Raw genomic sequence first — 21511 nt, 5'->3', positions numbered from 1 at the left:
CGTTTAATTAAAATATAAACTCCTAATTTTTTTGCCGAGCTAACGCCCGTACAATAAAGAAAAATTAATACGAAACGTCAACTGCATTTTTTCCAAAAATTAAGAAAAATTGTAATTGCAAAAATTTTTATTAGTTAGAATTCATTGAAATTTGATAAAAACATTAACCAAAGTTTCACAAATTAGATATAAATAGAAGGCAACATTCTTTTTTCTGTCAACAAAATACACGAAATGAAAAATGAAATAAAAAAATAGTATCGCAATTGAACATGATTAATTTTAAAATGGAAAATTATCACAACAGTACGACAGTGATGTTCCATAGTTTTTTTCTCCGTTCAAAGTCATGGAAAAACGTTTTTATCTCCGCAGTTTACATGGAGAATCAGAAAGTGAAGAGGCTTTTCCACAGAAAACAACATGCAATAAGAGACAAATTAGCCGGGGGTTTCAATTGTTAATGACAAAGATTCATGGACCTCTATTCCATCAAGAATGTTCATGTACACAATAAACAGAGTAAGTATAAGGCTATGAAAACAATATGACTTGTTATATTTTTTCTTCAGAAATACTTTATTGAGGGGAGCATGAACATCAAATTATGCATAAGAGATGCAATTGAAATTAAATACAACAAATAATCTCAGCAAATTATTTGGTCGCCAAAGGCAGCTGGTATCGTAACAGACGAAGCATCTGCAGAAGATTGACATTCTATCTTTAATCCTTATACATAAGAAGGAAATCATATAAATCCAGGATTTTTTTATAAAAAAAAATGTAAGGTTTAAAAAAATGGCAGAAGGAAAATGAATAGCGCCAAACAAAACAATTGCAAGAGTGATATTAGTATTGATTTTTATAAACAAATATTTCAATCTATAAGTTTTTGCTTCTTTTGGTACAACGTACTAATGTATCTAAGATTTTTTTATCAGCTATTTATTAAGATTAGAAGTCGAAAATCACTAATAAATTACCATTTCTTTATTTTGTGCGGAATAAGCGAAAATACAAAATATTCGCTCAGTACAGAGAAAACGTCTAATTCGTTTAAGATAACAAAATTACTACACATTTGCCGATAATTATGTAAGAAATTGGATTTAGCTTTATTTTATTAACATATTTTGCTGTTGTTCATAGAATGAAAATTAGAAGTGGGTTAATTATTTCTTTTTATTTTCTGAGATACAAAATATATAAAGAAAAAGAATTATAGTTGATAAAAAAATGCGACGTCGAGTTTCCGATGAATCATCCCATTTCAAGTCTATTTAAGTTTGAAGAACATATTTTTGGAACTAAATTGATCTATAAATTTGCATGTATGTATTCGTGATAACATAAGAATGCCTATTTGTATAAATGAATAAGTATTACAATAAATCGAAATAATGCGTCCAAAATGTTTCGGACTGTAACTCATAAAAACAGCAGGTGTTTCCTTCCTCTAACTGCACTTTCTACATTCCCTCGTCGCGATGGCAGTTATTCAGTCAATAAGGTGGCCTAAATACCTAGGCAGGGCAGGGGTAACTCTGTCTTGATTACAACATTTTTCCAATTTTTTGCCCTTTTCCTAATCGATTTTCATCTTATCATTTGCTATCATTCTTTTTTCCATTTACTGTATATTATATAAAAGCTTTCCTATTTCTCTTTCCGTAAATCAATTATTTTGCGAAATAAAATTGATCCCCAACAAAAAAACATCTTTTGTAATAAATTCTAAAGCAAGTACCACGTCTCTACCTGGGAATAAATAGATCAATTTAAATAATAATACTTCTACACATGGTTAATCATGCTTTGAAACGAATGAGCGCCAAGTAAAAAAAAAGATAGATACTAAAATAAAACAGATATTAAAAATAATTAGTAGTATAGTTCAAAGGGTAATATTAATCCGTTTCATTTTTTAAAAATAAATTTATAAAAATTGAAACCAATATTGAGCAAAAATGAAAATAATATTACTGAAATGGTAAAATTTTGAATTTGAACTTTGCACTTTGAACATTTGGCAATATTCTTTTTCTTGTCTTAAAGAATAAATGTTGATAAAGTTTGATTGAAATCAAGCCGGTGGTTAAGGAAGAGTTGTGGAATATACATATATGTATATATACACAACCACAATGACTTTTATTAAGATGCATAGATTAAACCTAAATGTATAACTAATTTCTTTAAAACTGATTTTTTATTTTATTGAATTTCTCCATAAATAATAACATAAATTTGATGAAAATATGAATGACTTTTTTTACATCCATATTCGCTATTTATCTAGACAAAATTTGACTAATGTATAGTGTGGTTATAATTAAAGTTCCATTTTAAAATGGTCATAAGAGGAAATCTACTGGGCCAAATGTTATCAAACTTGGTAATAGTTTAAAGACGGTCATGGGAATTTCTTTTCCAGAAAAAAACTCACCACCAGGAGAAAATGGCGCTGTAACGCAAAGATGCGATACATCGATATATGCGTAACATTCCTCCTGATATGCTACGAGCTGTATTTAAGAATGCAAGTAATGCGATTTAACTTACATTAGCATTGTAACGCCACATTGAACATGCTTTGTAACACGTTTCAGAAACGATTAAACACATTTTAAACCGAGGTTTTCATGCCTTATTTTGTTTAACAATATTGAATACCTCACCATCCCTCTAGTGGCGAGTTTTTGTATTTTTTTTAATTATTATTATTTTTTTTTTTACAGGAAAGAAGTTACCATGGCCTCCTTTAAACCATTACCAAGTTTGATAACATTTGGTCCAGTAATTTTCCCGTTTATGATCATTTCAAAGTGAAATTTTAATTATAACCACCCTGCACTTTGAATTATAGTATATACGTAAAATTATAGTATGTAATATCACTTGGAATATATTCTATGGCAGAGTTATTTTTTATTTTGCAAAGAAAATGAGACAAAATATCATCATTCTATAAAATAGATTATTTTATTTCTAGTGACGTATCAATATTTAGAAAATATTATTTATTCAGTACAAAAAACTATCTGACAAAAAAAAAATCAGATTGATTTCAGTCGAAACTTTATTATTTGTCAAAGCAAACAAGGCATCGACGAAGAAATGCAAATTCCAAGTTTGCATTCACTAGAAGCGATGTATGAATTGAAAATTCCTCTGAGGCACTGAAAAAAAAAAAAAAAGAAAACAGATGGCACGAATTCCATCAACTCTGCAGGGTGAAATTACACTTCCTCAAGAAAAAAAGGATATCTGAAAAAACATAATTTGCTGGAAAAACACACTTGCAAATCAGCATTTGTAAACAAAGAAGTACTTAGCTCTGAAGCAACTTTAAAAAGAAGAAAAAAATTCTCTGCTACAGGCATCGAAAACATATCGAAACAGTGGCAATCATTTCTAGCCTACAAGATGAGAAATCCATCTCATTTCTATACGCCCTCGGGCATCGAATCAAAGCGCCGTAAGACTTGCGAGTAAACAGTTTCTAGAAATCAACTATTGCTTCGCACTGTATATACAGAGACAGCCAGCTATGTTCCTCGACATGAGACACAACTCTTCTTTTGATCAAGTTGAAAAGCGTTAGCAGCAAATCGAATTGCAACTTTCCTTCTGTGCTGCCATTTCTCCGAGTCTGCTTATCCTATTCGCCCACCTCTCCCTAGCCTTAAATCGATAGGGTGTTTATTTTAAACTGATTTTTTTTTATCGTTTTCTCCTTTATTTTATTTCGTGGCATTTTCATTCGTTTCTTGTTTTCTGATTGTGTTTCCTTTTTTCCCCTCATTTTACTTTATTTTATTTTATTTATTTATTCCTCGTCCTTCGGAATTGTTTAGAATTTGCAACTGAGCTAAGTCTGTGTCTCTCTTTTTTTTTATGTATGTCTTTTGCGAGTTTATTTTTTTTTCTGGCTGCTTCCGTATCAAGCACGATCCAACTGCTGCTGTTATCTGCCGTCTGGATATTTTTCCACGGGAATCGAAGCAAAATTACGAAAGAGTTCCTCTCGAGAACAAACGACAGGAAAAAAAATAGAGACTTTTCCCATAGCATATAAAGGAATAATTCTTCTAGAGAGAAAATCAATTCAATGCAATTCATTTTTTTTTCTTAAAATATCCTCCATTTTCGCTATATGACAATCTTACAAGCAAAGAAATATTACATAATAGAGAACTGATTCTTAATAATTGCAGAACATTTTGGTTTTAACAGCTAAAAGAAAAAAATATTATTTTAGCAATTGATGGAGATGGCAACCTTGTTCAAAATTTTCATTCCAGGGGGAATGGAAATTTTGTTTGTTTCTCAACAGATGTACAAGCCTGTACATACATTGTAACACATCACTCAAATCTCCAGTCTAACTAAGAAAAACAATTTTTTTAGAAATTCCATTTTATTCATCAACATACTCTTCTTCAAGAGCGATGCATTCGTTCCAACGCTCCTCTAGCTTTTCGATGTCCTTTATGTAAAACGATTTGTCTTTGCTTTCAAAAGAGACCTCAGTTTCGGTAATCACTTCTTCATTTGAGCCAAAATTCTTTCAATGTAGCACCTTTTTCATGTCTGCAAAAAGACAGTAGTCGCTGGTGGCCAAATCTGGAGAGTATGGTGGGTGGGGAAACAGTTCAAAGCGTAATTCATCTAATTTAACGATTCATCTAATTCATCGATTTGTGACACGGGTATTGTTCTGGTGAAACAGCACATTTTTCTTTTACATGTGGGGCCGTTTTATCTTGATTTCTACACTCAATCGATCCAATAACGCCATATAATATTCACTATTGATAGTTTTGTCTTTCTCAAGTTAGTCGATGAACAAAATTCCACGCGCGTCCCAAAATACAGATGCCATAATCTTGCCAGTCGACTTTTGAGTTTTTGGTTGCTTTGGACGACTTTCACCGGCTGTTGTTCACTCACCTGACGATCTTTTAGATTCAGGGTGTGGTGGTGGATCCATGTTTCATCCATTGTCACATACCGAAGCAAGAAATCCTTTTTATTTCGCTTGAACAACTCCAAACAGCACTCTGAATCGTCGACGCGTTGCTGTTTCTGTTCCGGTGTGAGCAAACGCGGCACCCACTTCGAAAGCAACTTGAACATGCCCAAATTTAAATGCAAAATTGTAAAGACTTTACCTTCTGATATTTTCAAGGTGTCAGCGACCTCAAAATTCTTAATTTTACGGTCTTTTAAAACTATTTTGGGGACATTTTTATGTTTTCTGAAACAACTGCCGATTTGGGGCGACCAGAGCGTTTAGCATCATCAGTGCTTGTACGACCGCGTTTAAATTCAGCATACTAGTCAATAATAGTTGATTTCCCTGGTGCAGAGACCCCATAATGCTTATCAAACCACTTTTTGGCTTCAGCAGTATTTTTCCCCCATCAAAAAACAGTGCTAAATCAACACACGAAATTCCTTTTTATCCATTGTCTTGAAAATTATAAAACTGGGGTCACTAAAACGACTGTAACTTCTAAACTAACGGTCAGAGTGCCATTAAACTTTGATATGAACTGTTTGAAGGTTAGTACTAGCCGGGAATTGTGTCTGTCAGTAATGTTGCCATTTATGTGTCAGACCGGGGACTTATTAAGTGATGTATTACCCTTCGTGAAATCGGGTGTCAATACCGCAACTCTCCAGTTTTGAAGCGGGGACTCCATAATGAAGCTTTCATAAGCATTCTTATTTTCTCGGATACGATGAAGTATTGTAATCGAAGAAATACTGTATTCGAAGTTTTGACGATCTCCTTGAATACTGATCTCGAAGTTATATCTCCTTGAATCCAAAAACTTATTTTTGGCATTATGTCTGTCTGTAAGACAGCAATACTTTGAGCAAGACAACTGAAGCTGAATTTCAGGATGTGGAATTGTCACCAAATTTGTAGATTTCTAACATATTTTGATCGAAATCCATTCCCAAGAAATCTGACTAGCTGTTCGAGTGCAAGTGAACTCGATAACTGCAAAACTCAAAGAGCTAGACAGATGAAATTTGTTGCACAGGTTTAGCATTCAAACTGTAGCTATCTGTCAAATTTTGAACCAAATTCGTCAAACGTATCATGGTCTATCGATCTGTCATTTCGCATGCAATAACTCATAAACACAATGATTTAAAACAATAAAATTCGGTATGTCTTTTTTTTTTTTTTTTTTTTTTTTGACTACAGCGCTGTAGTGCTGTGATGGTAAATTATGGTATTAATCAGCAGACAAAAAGATGTTCAAAATATATGTTCTCACAATAGGCTTAGTAAAAATGCTAGATTCAAGCCTAAGATCCATATGTAACCATCATGCACCAATACCATTCAAGTTATTCACGGCTCAAGGTCCGCAATTTTATGCGGAGGAAGGGAAATAGCTAAGACCTTTATTGGAGAATATACGAGAAACTTTCGGGGAGAACAGCTCCTCTGTTTCAGCAAGGAATTAACATAATGAAGACACTCTGAAGGCTTTTTTGAAAATGCAAAATAAAATTTCCAAATGATTAATATATTTATTGTAAGAAAAATAATATAGATTGCAGATTATCCATATATCTTAAAAATTATTCCATTATATTAATAATTTTTTAATTAATAATATGTTGATTAAGCTTCATAACTGCTTAAAACTAATTGCGTCATGCATAGCTAAGGCAGCGGTGGCACTGGCTTGATTTCGGCAACAGAGGCTAAAAATTTAAAACTCATTTTATTACAAATTCCCGAATGTATGAACCTGCAGCCAGTTTAATCTAACATCAAAGATCAAATGTCCTCCAGCAAGAGTGACTCGAAGTTTATAAAGAAGTTGCTGCCTCAGCTGCTATCTGACCTCTATTCGAAATGGCGAGATCCGTCCCAAAACATGCTCGTGTTGCTTTACAGTCGGATAAATAATTTTATTTTAGATGACGTGGGTCGATGAAGTTATGGTCATGTGTAGTATTAAAAATTTATTTGGTTTTTCTTAAAAGTTTTCCTGGATTGATACAAAATCATACAAAATTCGTCTTCCATATACTCTAGTAAGTTGAAGCATGATGAAATAATGCATTCAAGTCGCAAAACTTTTCCATTTTTATTATTTGGTGAAACAAGCAATTTCATTCTAAATTTCTTCCGATATGATTTGTTAATTTCCTCATACCTTAACCAGTAAATTGTAGACTGAATATTCTTGATATCAATCATATGACTAATGAATTCTTAAGTAGAGGATACCTGCCTTGGCATTACTTGACCTTTGTTTTGAATACAATTTTTTTTTAATCGCGATTACTTTTCAGGCTCAGACAAGAAAAGAAATATTTGTGGTTTTATCAATTTACGATTACTTTTCGCGGCTCAGATTACTTTTCAGGCTCAGACAAGAAAAGAAATATTTATGGTTTTATCAATTTACGATTACTTTTCGCGGCTCAGATTACTTTTCAGGCTCAAACAAGAAAAGAAATATTTATGGTTTTATCAATTTACGATTACTTTTCGCGGCTCAGATTACTTTTCAGGCTCAGACAAGAAAAGAAATATTTATGGTTTTATCAATTTACGATTACTTTTCGCGGCTCAGATTACTTTTCAGGCTCAGACAAGAAAAGAAATATTTATGGTTTTATCAATTTACGATTACTTTTCGCGGCTCAGATTACTTTTCAGGCGCAGACAAGAAAAAAATACTTATGGTGTTATCAATCATCCATTTTTAAAGAAATATTTTGATTTTTTATTGTTTTGATAGTTTATAATAATACAAGATTACTTAAAAACATGAAAGTTAAATTCAATAAAATTTGACTGAATAATGTTATTCTCCAATGATGACTTCAAAAAAAAAGAAGAAAAAAACAACAGGTATAGATAACTTGCTTCAATTAATTAATTTCATGTATCCTCCGACAATGTATCCTCCGATTATGTAATTTTCAACATTTGATAACTCGCATCTTATACACTGGATGCTCATCTTTATCTATAATGCCGGATTCACTTGAGAGCATTTAGCCCATAATTGCAGATTAGATGAACTAAGACTGCTGAGAGCTGATATTCAATGGAAATTTTTGATCCTGGAGTCTGGAATGGAAAGATGAACGAAATGTTCTGCACTTGTATTTTTCCTAGCTTAAAGTCCTATATCTCCTATCATATCAGCATTATTCGGAAAGAAACTGCTAATTATTTTACAAAATTTAATTTAAATATTAAAAAAGGATAATCAAGTTTAAACCTTCAACATATTTTTTTTTAAAATTTACATCAATGTTTTATTAAGTTTTTTGATGCAATTTAGTTTGTCTAAACTGTGAAAAAAAACTTGCATATAATAAACCACAACTAATCCATTAATATATCACAAAAACTTATTTCATTGTTTAAAAAAATAGGATGCATTAACCAGATCTAATGCTAGCTCCTAAAAAAAAATCCCCAAGCAGCGAGCCCCCACTTGTTGAAATGAATGTGTCTAAAATACATAGCAGAAAAAGAGAAAAAAAATCGTATTATTAATGGATCTATGCACTTCCTCGGAGCATGTACAGAAAATTCGATTTCTCCGCATATATCCGACCCATTCATTTCCCCCCTCCCCCATTAGGCAAGAAGATTAATGCCGGCCACGTATACCTGCGCCCGCAAAGTATTGATCTAATCCTTCATGTCAGTCCGCGACTGAGACTGAATTAAGGTAAGCCATTCTTCAGAAAGAGTTAAAGGGGAGAACTCTGGATTCCATCCAAATCTAAGTATAATGGGACTGGAAATTGTGGAAGGGCAATTTCCAGCTCGGTTGCAGGTAGGTTTGATACAAAGTACATATAAAATGTATCATCAGATAATAAATGAATTAGAAGCATGAAATAATATTAAACAGCGAAAAATTGTATTTTTTTACCAATATTTGAAGCAACCCAGTAATTATCGAGGTTTAAATGTGTATCGTGCTTTTAAATTAGAGTTCTAATGTATATAGAATTCTAATTTTATAACACGATGGGAAAATAAAACCATTGGTTAATTCACCACTTTTTTTTAACTCAGTGGATGTTTTCAAGATCACATGCAAGATGAAATAAAATATTTAATTAAATCTAGAAAGTAAGAAATTAATAAAAGATATTCGCACAAAGGTTAATGGCAGATAAAAGTTTGGTTTATGACACACACACTAAAAAAAAAAAATCATTTTTGGTTATACTGGGCCAAATAAGCAAAAATAATTTCGCTGCTTTTAAGTGAAATTATAATTATTGTAAAAATTATAATGTATTTTGAATAACAATTGATAAAAAATAAAATCTGGTCAGATTTTACTATCAAAATTAGCTAAAATAATGTTTAGGAAAACTCGTTAAAACACACTAAATGTTTTAAATAAACATGATTTGATTTGCTTAAATAAGAATAAATTATATTTGATTAAAATGTTTTAAATAAGAATGATTTGATTTGCTATTTTTGATAATAAAATATTATAGGATTCAAATAAAAAAAGGCCAAGTATTTAGTATAGGTCCAAACAACCCCAATTCGAGTTGAAATCCACTATATAAGAAACCTTGCAATAAATTATTAGTTGCAAATTGAGTATCATATATTGACCATAATAATTCAAGCAGCAGAATCATTTTCTTTAAAAATACATTTTAGAAATTCAAGTATATTTCCAGATATTTATGTTTATTATAATTAAAATTAAAAAAGAAAATTTCACTTTTTCTAAATAGAATTTCTTTGCTATGATTAGTCACTTTCAAAAATATGAGATATTGCATTAACAGAATTTTTTGTTTCATACAAACTCATACAACAATCATTTAAACGAACAGAAATGAAGTCAATTTATGTTCATGCCTGACACATCATACTCACGACATCAATTTAATTCTGGAATCGGTTCTATAGCTTCAAAGGAAAAACATTGTAATATATATCAACTACTATGATGTTATATGAATATATTCTCACATTGGTATAACAAGAGTGAGTGGCGCTTGAAGCATAATATTTTTTCGCCATGTCATCAGATTGACCGCAAAAAATTGTACAACACTAATGTTTTGTCCCCATGGCGCCCTCTAAGAGCGCCTACAGAAGCATTCATTCCGATCGTCTAACCTCTAATCCCTCCTCCATTAAGCAAATACTCTACATTAATAAAACTTTTGTTCCCTAGATAGTTCCTTTCTTTATTCGATAATGCTTGCCTGTATAGATCCTTCAGTACCTCACAAGTAACCGAAAGGAATGATTATATTAGTAAAATGGAATAAAAAGCTACAAGTTAAATACTGAAACCGTAATTAGAAAAATATGTTCAGTTAAAATGGCTTAAGATCTGAAAAGTTGCTTTAATAACCCATATTTAAAATTCAAGAATTCTGTCAAAGGGAGGCAAAATTCAACGAGTTCGTTCGAATGCAGACGTAATTAAAATTAAAAATAGAAATTGGTACCAAAATATCAATATGCAAATAATACCACAGATTTTATCTAATTTTCGTACTATAGCTATTTGATTGTACTATGAATGAAAGCAATCTCATGATATTATAAAACTTTATTGAATTATATCAGTTTATAAAGATATAACTTAAAAAAGCGCCTGGAAGTTTGATGAAAATCGACGAAGTTATTAAAAAAAATCACAAATTAGTTTTACAAATATGTACTGAAATATACTTAATCATGTATACGAAAAATATCAAAAGCTGAAAATCTTTTAATTGCTAAAATAATAATTTCATGATGACGAATGCGTGGGTGTGTGTCTGTGCGTGGGTGCATTGGAGCTCTACAAACAAGACCATTTGAACTATAGCTACTAAATTTATCACAAATATATCTTGAAAGGTGAGAATGTGTACCACCGAGCGACTTTTCTGAAATCGCAATTACAATTTTAATTAATTAAAAATTAAACGGAATTTTGGCGTTTTTTCAAAATTTCTGAAAATATTAATTGCATAAAATTTAATTTTAAACCTCTTCAAAATTTTAAAAAGTGTCTTTTAATAATACCAACTTAATAATTACTCAAAGTTTTTTCCTTAATTTTCGGAATTGTTTACTTACTTTGGAAAAATACTTTGTTTCCAACTATAGATTACATTATTGTTCTGAAATTCAAACCGGTTTCATGGTTTCAAATATTTAATTGCATGATTTTCTTTCATTGTTGAGAGCTAAAGGAAGATTCTGTTAAATAACTGCGTGGTATACAAGACAAATAAAAAAAAAGTTACAATAGCAAGAAATTTAGAAGACAGATGGGCCGTACATTTACGTTTTTAACAGCGCTTTTGTTGTCAAAGGACTAGTCTCCATTAGAAAAGTCCAAGTTTTCAGTGAACAGATAGATATAAGACACTTAAATTAACACTAATGCTGATAATTTCGCAGAATCATTGGTAAGTAATTATGTCCAATCGATTTAACTGAAGTTAAATATAACCACAGCAAACCAGTTGGTCGTCAAAGCGCAGTTAATATTAATTATAAACAGAAATAAACAAAAATTGTAATTTAAAGAATAACCAAAAGGTAAAAACAAATAGCAAATTTCATACAAAATTATTTATTGATGGTTTATTTGTTGATAGAAATTTTTTTGATGTAACCATATCGCAGAAATATTATTTTGAAATACTCTGAATGTATTCGAAAAAAATGTAGCCCATAAATTGGCAAAGCGTAGTGTTAAAAAAAATGCAACTCATTTGTTTTCTAATCGCACAGCATTCATATTAATATTATAATGTTTATAAACTAGCATACTATCCATAAGGGTACTAACATATATGGATATATCTGGCATATATCTTGTCTGCATCAAGAGACAAAAGGGATGCAAAAAATTTTCAAACTGCTTTATAGGACAGACAAGTGGATATACATCCACAAATTTGTTACGAATTTAATTCTGGGATAGTAAACGACCACTAAGAAAGAGTTTCTCAAAATTTTAATTAGATTTTTTTTATAAAAAGAAATTGATCAAAATTTTATCATTTTTTTTTCTTTATAACCTCGAATCATCATAGTTTAGTAAAACCATCTTCCCACTACTTTAAGATTCAACAATTTAGTTTTTCAGCGATTCCAAACTTTTCTACCTAACAACTTTTTCTTTAATTTTAGTAAATTTTCTTAAAATATTTTGAAGAAAAATTTACATTAATACTTTCTATTATTTTAATTACTCGATTTATACTCAAGTGAGTTGCGAAAATATTAAATGAATTTGTTTTTATCCATATGTTATCGCAGTTATATAAATAAGAGTAAATTTTATAATTAAAATAAAAAGAAACAAATCAATCCTAAAACATTATTGATCATTAAATTTTTTAATACTTAAGTCATCTTCAACAAAACCTTCGCAGTTTTTTTTAAATTTCACAAGATCTGATTTATCACAATACAGAGGGGCCATCTTTCCGCGATTATAAAACATTAGCACGAAAGAGTCAATGAATGTAATACTGTATAATTTTTACTACAGAATTGTCATGATCTTGACTTTATTTTAATCCAACAGATACCTCATCTAATGCAGAAATAGTGATTTTAAATTCGATTGTATCAAAATGGCGCGAATGAAGAAAATGATTTAATGTGTTCTTTGGTTCTATGAATTCAATTAATGTTTAATGTGAATTTTGAGGATAACATAAAGGATACTTTGTTTACAACGCTAGTTAATATTTATAGAATCAGAGTTTGGATAGCAGCTTCTATGTCTAGCGTGACAATCGAATTTGTGGGCAATAATTGACGGGAATTGGAATTACCGCCTTGAAATTCTTCGAGCTACCAAGAGTATTCACAGAGAAATTTACCGACGTAAATAGTGTTTTTAAAATCTTTATAACCGCCTTTATGATTTATGGAAACAATCGTATGCTAAATTATAATCGTTTTTTTTTTACTAAATTTTTTTGTATTCAGATTTTGTGACCAACTGTACATCTATGAAAAACAATTATTAATGAAATTTCGTTGAATTTTCCGAAATAAATGTTTTTCTTAAAAAGCTCTACTTTTACTAGTTACATCGAAGCATATTATTTCAAAGGACAAATACAAAAGATAAATTACTTTATAAATGTATAACACAAAAAATCTTTTATAACATAAAGGTTTCAATGCTCATTAAAAATAAGGGAAGCATACAAATAACAGATTCAATATTATATTCAGTAAAATAGCACAAAACACTTTATATATTACTCTCGAATTTTCTGTCACAGTAATTTTTTTTTTCATTTCTATTAAATAATTTTTCTTGGAAAGTGAAGAATTATTATGTTGTTTATTCTTCTTTTTGACATTTAATAAATTTAAACGATGACGAAGAAAGAATTCCGTCTGTCTTGAAAGACGCTGTGAACGCCACTGAAAAATTTCGAACTAATTTTGTTTGTCAAAAAAACTAGTGCAAGAACAAAAGCCATATGGCGATTAAAGAAGTTATTTTCTTTTTTTGTAATAAAATACCTATCTTCAGATAAATAGTGTTAAGATATTCGTAAATCGGATAAAACAAGAAATATATAATTATTGCTCTAGATATACGATATAAAAACGGTTTTCCTCACTCTTACGATCAGTATTTAATTAAAAAAATTTAATTATTTTAATAATAAGTGTTTCTAATCCTATCATGTAACCAAGGGCGGATTAAGCCGTGTAGGGTACATAGCTATACAAGTTTCAGGACCTTTATCACCACAACTTCTGAAACCAGAAGAAGTAAAAATTTTAATTTTATTTCAATCTCTGTGTAATCAATTTTTAAATAATAAATATTATAACAGAAATAACAAAACATTAAATCGAGATCACCTTCAACATAACCAGATTCAACAATTTATGTATAAATATTAATGTAGGATCGTTTTTAACATTGTCAAAATACTCAAAAGTAAACTAGTGAAAGCTATTGAATAAGTCAGTTATTTGCGAAAAAGACTGGATTACGATTATCTCTAGGAAAATTTGAAAACATGGAAAATCTAAGGATAATACTCTGACATTTAAAAGGTCTCTCGATTTTAACACATTGACAGCTGCGCTGAATTTCTTACAGTGTAATTTATATGAGCCCGTCGGTCACCGGTGATGCTCAAAACAGTCAAGGTGTTAATCTGAAAACATTCGAGTATGACCTTTGAAAAAAAATGGCAGCATAAAATTAGATTGCCTTTATATTATATATATATATATATATATATATATATATATATATATATATATAGGCAACGGCGATCCGAAAATTGCCTACTTTGCATATTTGATAATTTGAATCTTTATGAATCTTGTATATTAATATACTAGCATTATTTTTAAAAATTATTACTTTCAAATTAATTAGCGGTTTATTAAAATTTCAATTACATGTCTTTGCATTTACATTTTGTTTTATGTTAGTCCCTTGAAAGTTGTATAAACGGTGCTTTGCTGTGCACTTTTTCAAATATTACAAAATGAAAAGGACATTATAAAACACGATAATTTTATTTCATTTGCATCTTCGAAAGGTATAAATGATGAATCTGTTTTTATATTAAATGGAAGAAGTAAAGAAGAAGAAACCAAATTGTCTTATTTCAGAAATTGATGTTATGTTAAGAAAAATATGTCTGCCAAGGATTTTCATTTTTGCCTCAATATAACATCAGTTTCTGAAATAAGAAAAATTTGATTCGATATTGAAAATTAAAAACTTGATAGTCTTAATTCAAATATCCACAAAAAGTATAAATAAAAGCAGAAATGGTAGTTGAATTCTTGATCAAGTTAGAGCAGAAAGGTTATAGGAAATGTTAAGTTCTTTGTGCAGTTTAATGGAAAACTGTATGTTTTGTTGTCGTTGATATATATTTATCAAGACTTCCTCTATGGAAACTTCTAATATTTTTGTTTCCTCTTACTTATTTACTATATGCATCAGCATTTTCAGGTTACCAATATTTGATACATTTAATGAAATATCGGATTGCAATATACTTATAGTTAAGAAGGTATATGTTTGACATGTTGAACTATAAGTATTTCGACATGTGAATAATAATTTAAAAAGGTAACAATCTAGATAAATGAAATTTGACTCATTATTCTTACAGCAAAATATCATATATGCCGAATTTTAGAATAAATGCATAAACGGAAAATGGTTCTTTTCAAAAAATGCTCATTTGATATTCTTCGTTATACTATAAAAAAAAAACTACCATAGACACATAGATATTTACATGGACATTGTCATTAACGTTTAATAAAAATACTAATAATAGTTTTAATTACTGTATTTATTTATAAGGGCATAGTCGCTCTAAGAGAAGTAGTACATAACTTTTATAATTACTCATTTATTTATCATGCGCTGTTTTTTGTTTTTTTTCATTTGGTAAAAATATTTAACATTAGATACACGCAAACTACGATAACTACAATTAAAAAAATTCAGATATTGTAGATTTCAGGAAGATAGCGTTGCAATTAAACTGGCATTACGCATCGATAATTTTATCTCTAAATTCTAATATGGAGTAATGGTGATTTTTATTAATAATATTTTCTAAAATTATGGCTGGACAACATTAAAATAACGAAATCAAGTAAATCAGGTAAACCGTTACAGCTAAATATAATTACAGGTCTACTTTAAAGTAATGCATTTAGGGGAGGTTTATCGACGCCATCGAAAACATCTGGTTGCATAATATACATGCACAGCCATTTGTGGCCACACTTAAAAGGTTGCTTAAAAGGTTTGTAGGCGCACACGAAGAAATCGAAAGAAAAAAAATTAAATTAAACGATCATTTTTTTTATTTGACCGTAGAAGATTTTTCATATAAAAAATAATTTTTTTAATTCCATTTTCTCCCCACAATGGCATTAAATGGCTGAAATAATTAAACAAATATTTAATAATTTCGTACGTTATTTACTAATTTTTTCTAACTATATGTCTGAAGATCGGATTATTAAATTAAATAGACAAACTGGTTGATGACCAAGAGGCTTCAAAACGTTAGTATGCACCAAACCGTGAGACAGTTTTGCATCATTTAAAAAGTCATTTTTATCTTTTCATTTAAATGTAAAGACCATGGAATCGAACTTTTTCAAATTAAAATCAAGTATTGCTTAAATTAAGTTTCAACATTACTTTAGTAACATATCTAATTCATCATCGCTAACAAATTATACAAATTTTTAATTCTTAAAAAATACCTAGTGTTTCATAACTTAAATATTTTTCGGACTCTTATTAAATATTATTTAAATTGTGTTAACAAAATGTCTTATTTTTTTTATTAACAATTTTGTTTAAAATTTTTAAATTTAATTGTTTTTTGTTTTGTTTTTTTACATTATAATGAAGCCAATTTTTTTAGAAAGATCTAAGCATTTATTATTCTGGTAAGTCAAAAGTTATTGCTTAAAACTACGTATATAACAATTAATTAAAATCGATAAAAATATGGCTTTTAAAGTACGGATAGAAAAAGGAGCTTTATAATTCGTATTATCTAAAGGTCTCTTGAAGGCTTAATCCAGCTTTGGTTTATCTCTATAATTTTTTGCATATCGTGTTTGAAAGCGTGTACGAGCGTGAAGAAGCGCTCGTAGCTAGGAGATTCAAAGAGAGTGCAATCGCTTTAAGATCGCATAAGGAATTCCACTTATATTAGTTAATTGGAATTCACTTCCAGATAGTCCAATAATTCGCAGAAGCCTATGAATTTACAATTCACGTTCGTGAGAACGCGAATGCACTATAATTCAATTCCCAAGTGTGAATCAGAATCTGCAATATCCAATACAACAATCATTCTGCATTAGATTAAAACACCACATTTATTTAGAAATATGAGAAATTCGAGATACTTTTTATCGTTCACTTATCAGGCAATGCACGATTTATTGGAAGAAAGAAAAAACTTCGTTTGAATTGAGTTCAAAATTTCAGATTAAATCGTTGATACAGATTTTCCGAGATGAATTGAAAACGGGGCAAGAAAAAATAAAATTACATATTTTGAGACAAAAATATAAACAAAATATACTTGTAAAATATCTTAGGCAAAAAGGGATAAATATTAGAGAAATTTAATTTTTATCTACTTTTTAAAACTCATTAGCTTATTTCTATTTGAAAAAAAAAATTAAAATTGAATAATGTTTAATTAATTTTAAAGTACCACAATTTTTATTTTAAAAAATGAAAGCATAATTTTGCCCATAATACCTGTAAAATGAAAATTTAAACACAAAAATTCTTTTCTTAGGTTTGTATAACCGTAGCTTCAATGCAAAATAAGCAATAAAATGTAGGAATAAGTTAAATACGCTTTTTCTTTGCTGTTGAATTTATCAAAAATAATAATGTAAACGAAAAAGAAAATAGATTGAATAAATATAAATAGAGAAATAAAATTCTAGGGAAACTAATTTTGATTTGTATGAACAGTAAATATCGGAAAATAGATAGTATATTGCTTTATAGCTTCATTGGCTTATTTGCTTTTATTGCTTCATAGATTAAAGTCATCATAAACTTTTAACTTTTTTTTATACTTAATTTTAGAGCGTTTTTTTGAGAATTGCATCTTGTCAAAATCCAGTAAAAACACTATTTCACTTCAATTTGAGAATTATATTCCAGAATTTAGTGCAATATATACACAAATAAGAATCGAATAGTGATTAATCCTAAGATATTATAATTGAGTTAATATTTTAAGAGAATTTGATTTATATCATTTTCAACTTATAGATCATTCTAAAAATAGAAGTTACAGGAATGCAATAATTTAACGAAACTTATTATAAATTCTAGGAAAAAAAGTATTTTTAATGAATTTTGACTCCTATTCAGACTATTTATTCATTCATTAACATGAACATTTTTATTATTTATCACTATATTAGCAATGTATAATATCAATATAAAAAAAATCTACTGCAAAATTTTGCATCTATCAAATCTATAAAATTCTATCTAAATTTAATTTCCAATAGTTAAAAACTGCTTAAAGTTCAGACCTCAACGTGGAATTTCGATGCAATATATTCCATAATCCATAAAAATCTTATAAAATACATCAGAATTTGAATACATGTTGGAAACCAGAAAAATATTTTTCCTTTATTAACTAAATTATTAAATATAATTTGCAGTTTACACAAAAAAATAATTCACAGAATGACACTAAAAAATCAACACAAATATTGTGAACGATACGAAACGATAATAACATAACAAAATATGTGCATTTAATTTATTAATAAATAGTATTAGTGGTGCAAAAGTAACATATAGAAAAAGATATTATAATTAAATCTACTTAAAATTAATTAAATCTATTTAAAGTTAAACGCCCGAGTGTTTGGTTTATAAAGAAATTTTCTCCACGTGGATTCAAAATAACGTTACGTATTGCATTTAAATTTTTACTAGGAATGAAGCTAATAAGCAATCATTAACAAGTATCAAACAAAATTCATCAGAATATATTCAGATGTGACGATTTGTACAACAAACAAATAAACAACCTGTTTACTTTGGGGACTTTCTTTTTCTCCAGCAGCTAAATTTGGAAATATAAAACAGTTTTGAAACTAAACATTTGGTTCTAAATTCGAAATGAAAGAAGAATTTGCATGCATTTTTGTGTGTGTGTGTGTGTGAAACATACATTAAAAATAAATTATTAATATTGATTTTTCAAAGTAAAAGGTTTTATGTTTGTTTTTTCTTATTATATTATTCTAATTATTCATTGCGTGTTTATTTTTTCTGAAGATAGTTTATCTTATCAATTGCCCATTTTATAATCAAATAAGAACTAGTATCCAGTGCAAATTACCATTAAAAAGTAATTAACTTATTTTCCGAATCAAGCGGATTTATCAACAAATAAACGATATTTCTTATATTTTTGAATAAACTCTATACGACATAAATTAACATAAAAACCAAATCAAAATTCTACATTATTTTAATTTTCATCGGCATCATAACATTTCGAAGCAATTTTTAGAAGAATGTTTTCTCATTGATTTTACTATTTTTCCTATCCACATGAAAATCAGCGAAAACATTGAAGGATAGTAAAAGCGGTAAGTAAATTTACCTCACCTTCAAACCAAGAATGAATAAATCCGACTGAGTTGCGAATCCGAAACTGCACACAAACGCCTGTCACCAGATCCTTTGTTGCTTTTTTACCCCCAGTTAATATCACTTTCAACAGCGAGCTCGTCGTACGTCATATGACGATGAAAACCACTTCGTTTATAAGGAGGATCAGTTGCCAGCGATGGCCATCAGATGGCGCGCGCTACCGGTGCTTTCAGTTTACGCCTGGGGGGAAGAGACCGCCGACGATCCCCATCTGCGATTTGGAAGAATAGAGAAAGTATTAGTTGATGGACTGCGCATGTGATCATTGAATAGTTTGAGCTTATAAATTTTTATTTCCGCATTCTGTAGAAAAATGGGAAGAATCTCTCATATTCAAAGCCGTAGAGGTTATCGCAAGGAATTCTTCCATTTTCGAAATTTGGAATTTTTAATATTTGTTCTACAATAAGCTTAATATTTTTCATGGTAAGAAGTTTACGTCATAAATATAGCTCATAAACGACTTAAATTAAAATAAATGATGGCTTTAATGTCCAATATAAAAATGAATATTTTTCTTATATGAACATAATGAATAAATATGTGAACCATTATTTTTTAAAAAAATAAATAACCCTAACTTTAATAAAAGTTTTAAAAATGGTTAAAACGCTTCTAGTTAGAGTAATCAAAATTTTATTTCGAACAATGGATTCAAATTTGTATAAAATATATCAAATAGCCAAATTGAAATTTAAATTAGCATCTTGTGGAATTTTCATCATCAAAAATAAAATAGCGCATCTTCTACTAAAGCAATACAATTAGACATATAAAATGAATTTGTCTCGATTTAAGAATCTGAATACAAAGTTTAACATCTTTAAATCGAACAATTTCAAGTTTTTCTATTTTGCAACAAAAATCTAAAAACTCTCAAATTACAAATAATCTAACAATTTGGGTTTTGTAAGGGAAAAAAATACATGGGACTCGGTTATGCAATAACAAACCAGTTCCCTAACAATGGTTTGGAGATATTGAAAATATTTAATGCAATGTGGTTGTTTTTTTAATCATAAATTGTTTGTCGTCTCCGGTCATGTTCTGTTCCGTAACCAGTAAATTGTAACTTATGTGTTGCAGTGGTTCTAAATTGAAATTCCTTCAATATTGTTTGTCATAAATTCTATAATTTGATAAATGATTTTTTTTCTTATCATAAAAGACTTTTGGCGTTATGCAGATAAAGCAGATTAATTTTTAAAAAAAACAGAGTTTAATAATGGTTTATCAACAACCTTAACACCAAAAACAAATTTATTGATTTTTTATTCAATAAAATTAAAGAAATAATTTTATGCAGATGTAAAAAGCTTTCATCTTTGAAAATTCCAAACGACATTTTTACCTGGAGTATAAAACTTAATAAGATGATTGTGTTTCAGGTTTGATTCATCTTTTTTTCCTTATTTATTTTAAAATTGCCTTTCAATTACAGATACGATAATGCAGACTAAAGAATATATTCAATATAGCTGAAACTCGCTTAAGTTTAATTCCAATAACTAAACAAAAAATATATATTTTTATAAATTATTGAAAAAATTGCAGAGAAATATAATCGGCTCACTAAAAAGCTCATATTTTGATCATTAAATTGGTACAAAAAGAATTTTTATGTGCTATATTCGTTAAGCTATTAAAAGACAGATACATTTTCGATTGACTTTTAATTAAAAATTAAAATAGAATTTTCAAAATTCGTTTTTAATGAACTTCTGCCATTCAAAAAGAATTTTATGCCAATTTCTTAGCTCTAGATTCAACAGTTTATTCTGCAGAGCTCTTTAAATGACTTTTCCTTCAAATATTTCATCTACCAGATGTCGCAATTTATGATAGTGCCCGGCCTTTGCATTGAAATAACTTTGTTATATTTCATTTAATATCTAATTATTTGAATCTTGCTAATATTGAAATCTCAGCTAAATCATCAGAATATGAAATTAATCAGACTGTTGAAACAGAATTCAAGTATCTAGCATCATCAGAAATAGTTGTAGCTTTGGTAAGATACAAGCAACCGTCTATTAAAGTATCAAAAGTGGTATTTTGAAATGACCTGGAATCTACACAGAATATTTATAAGTGTTTACCTGAAGAAAAGGCTCTGCCAGATCTGTATAGATACTAAATATAGTTTTTTTTCTGGAAAAAAACGTTTTTTAATCATTTTTGTCAGTTAATTTGATATATTTTTAAGTAATGATACTTATTTACTAAGAACATTTATTTAGTTATGAAATTAGCATTAAGTTTCTTTT

At 29.0% G+C, this 21511-nt stretch overlaps 1 protein-coding gene across 3 annotated transcripts in view; it reads right to left on the bottom strand.

Annotated features, from left to right (window-relative positions):
* The window catches only part of LOC129963311 (follistatin-related protein 5-like), a 498278-nt gene extending 478927 nt beyond the window's left edge, over nt 1–19351 (bottom strand). For all 3 annotated transcript variants that reach the window (XM_056077602.1, XM_056077604.1, XM_056077603.1), the window contains exon 1: nt 19200–19351. The gene's annotated coding sequence lies outside the window, so the exon portion shown is untranslated. The remainder of the gene's footprint in view (nt 1–19199) is intronic.
* Between the last annotated feature and the right edge of the window lie 2160 nt (nt 19352–21511).

Source organism: Argiope bruennichi, chromosome 3, assembly GCF_947563725.1.
Source record: "Argiope bruennichi chromosome 3, qqArgBrue1.1, whole genome shotgun sequence".
NCBI lineage: Eukaryota > Metazoa > Arthropoda > Arachnida > Araneae > Araneidae > Argiope > Argiope bruennichi.
This window is presented reverse-complemented; position numbering and strand designations above follow the sequence as displayed.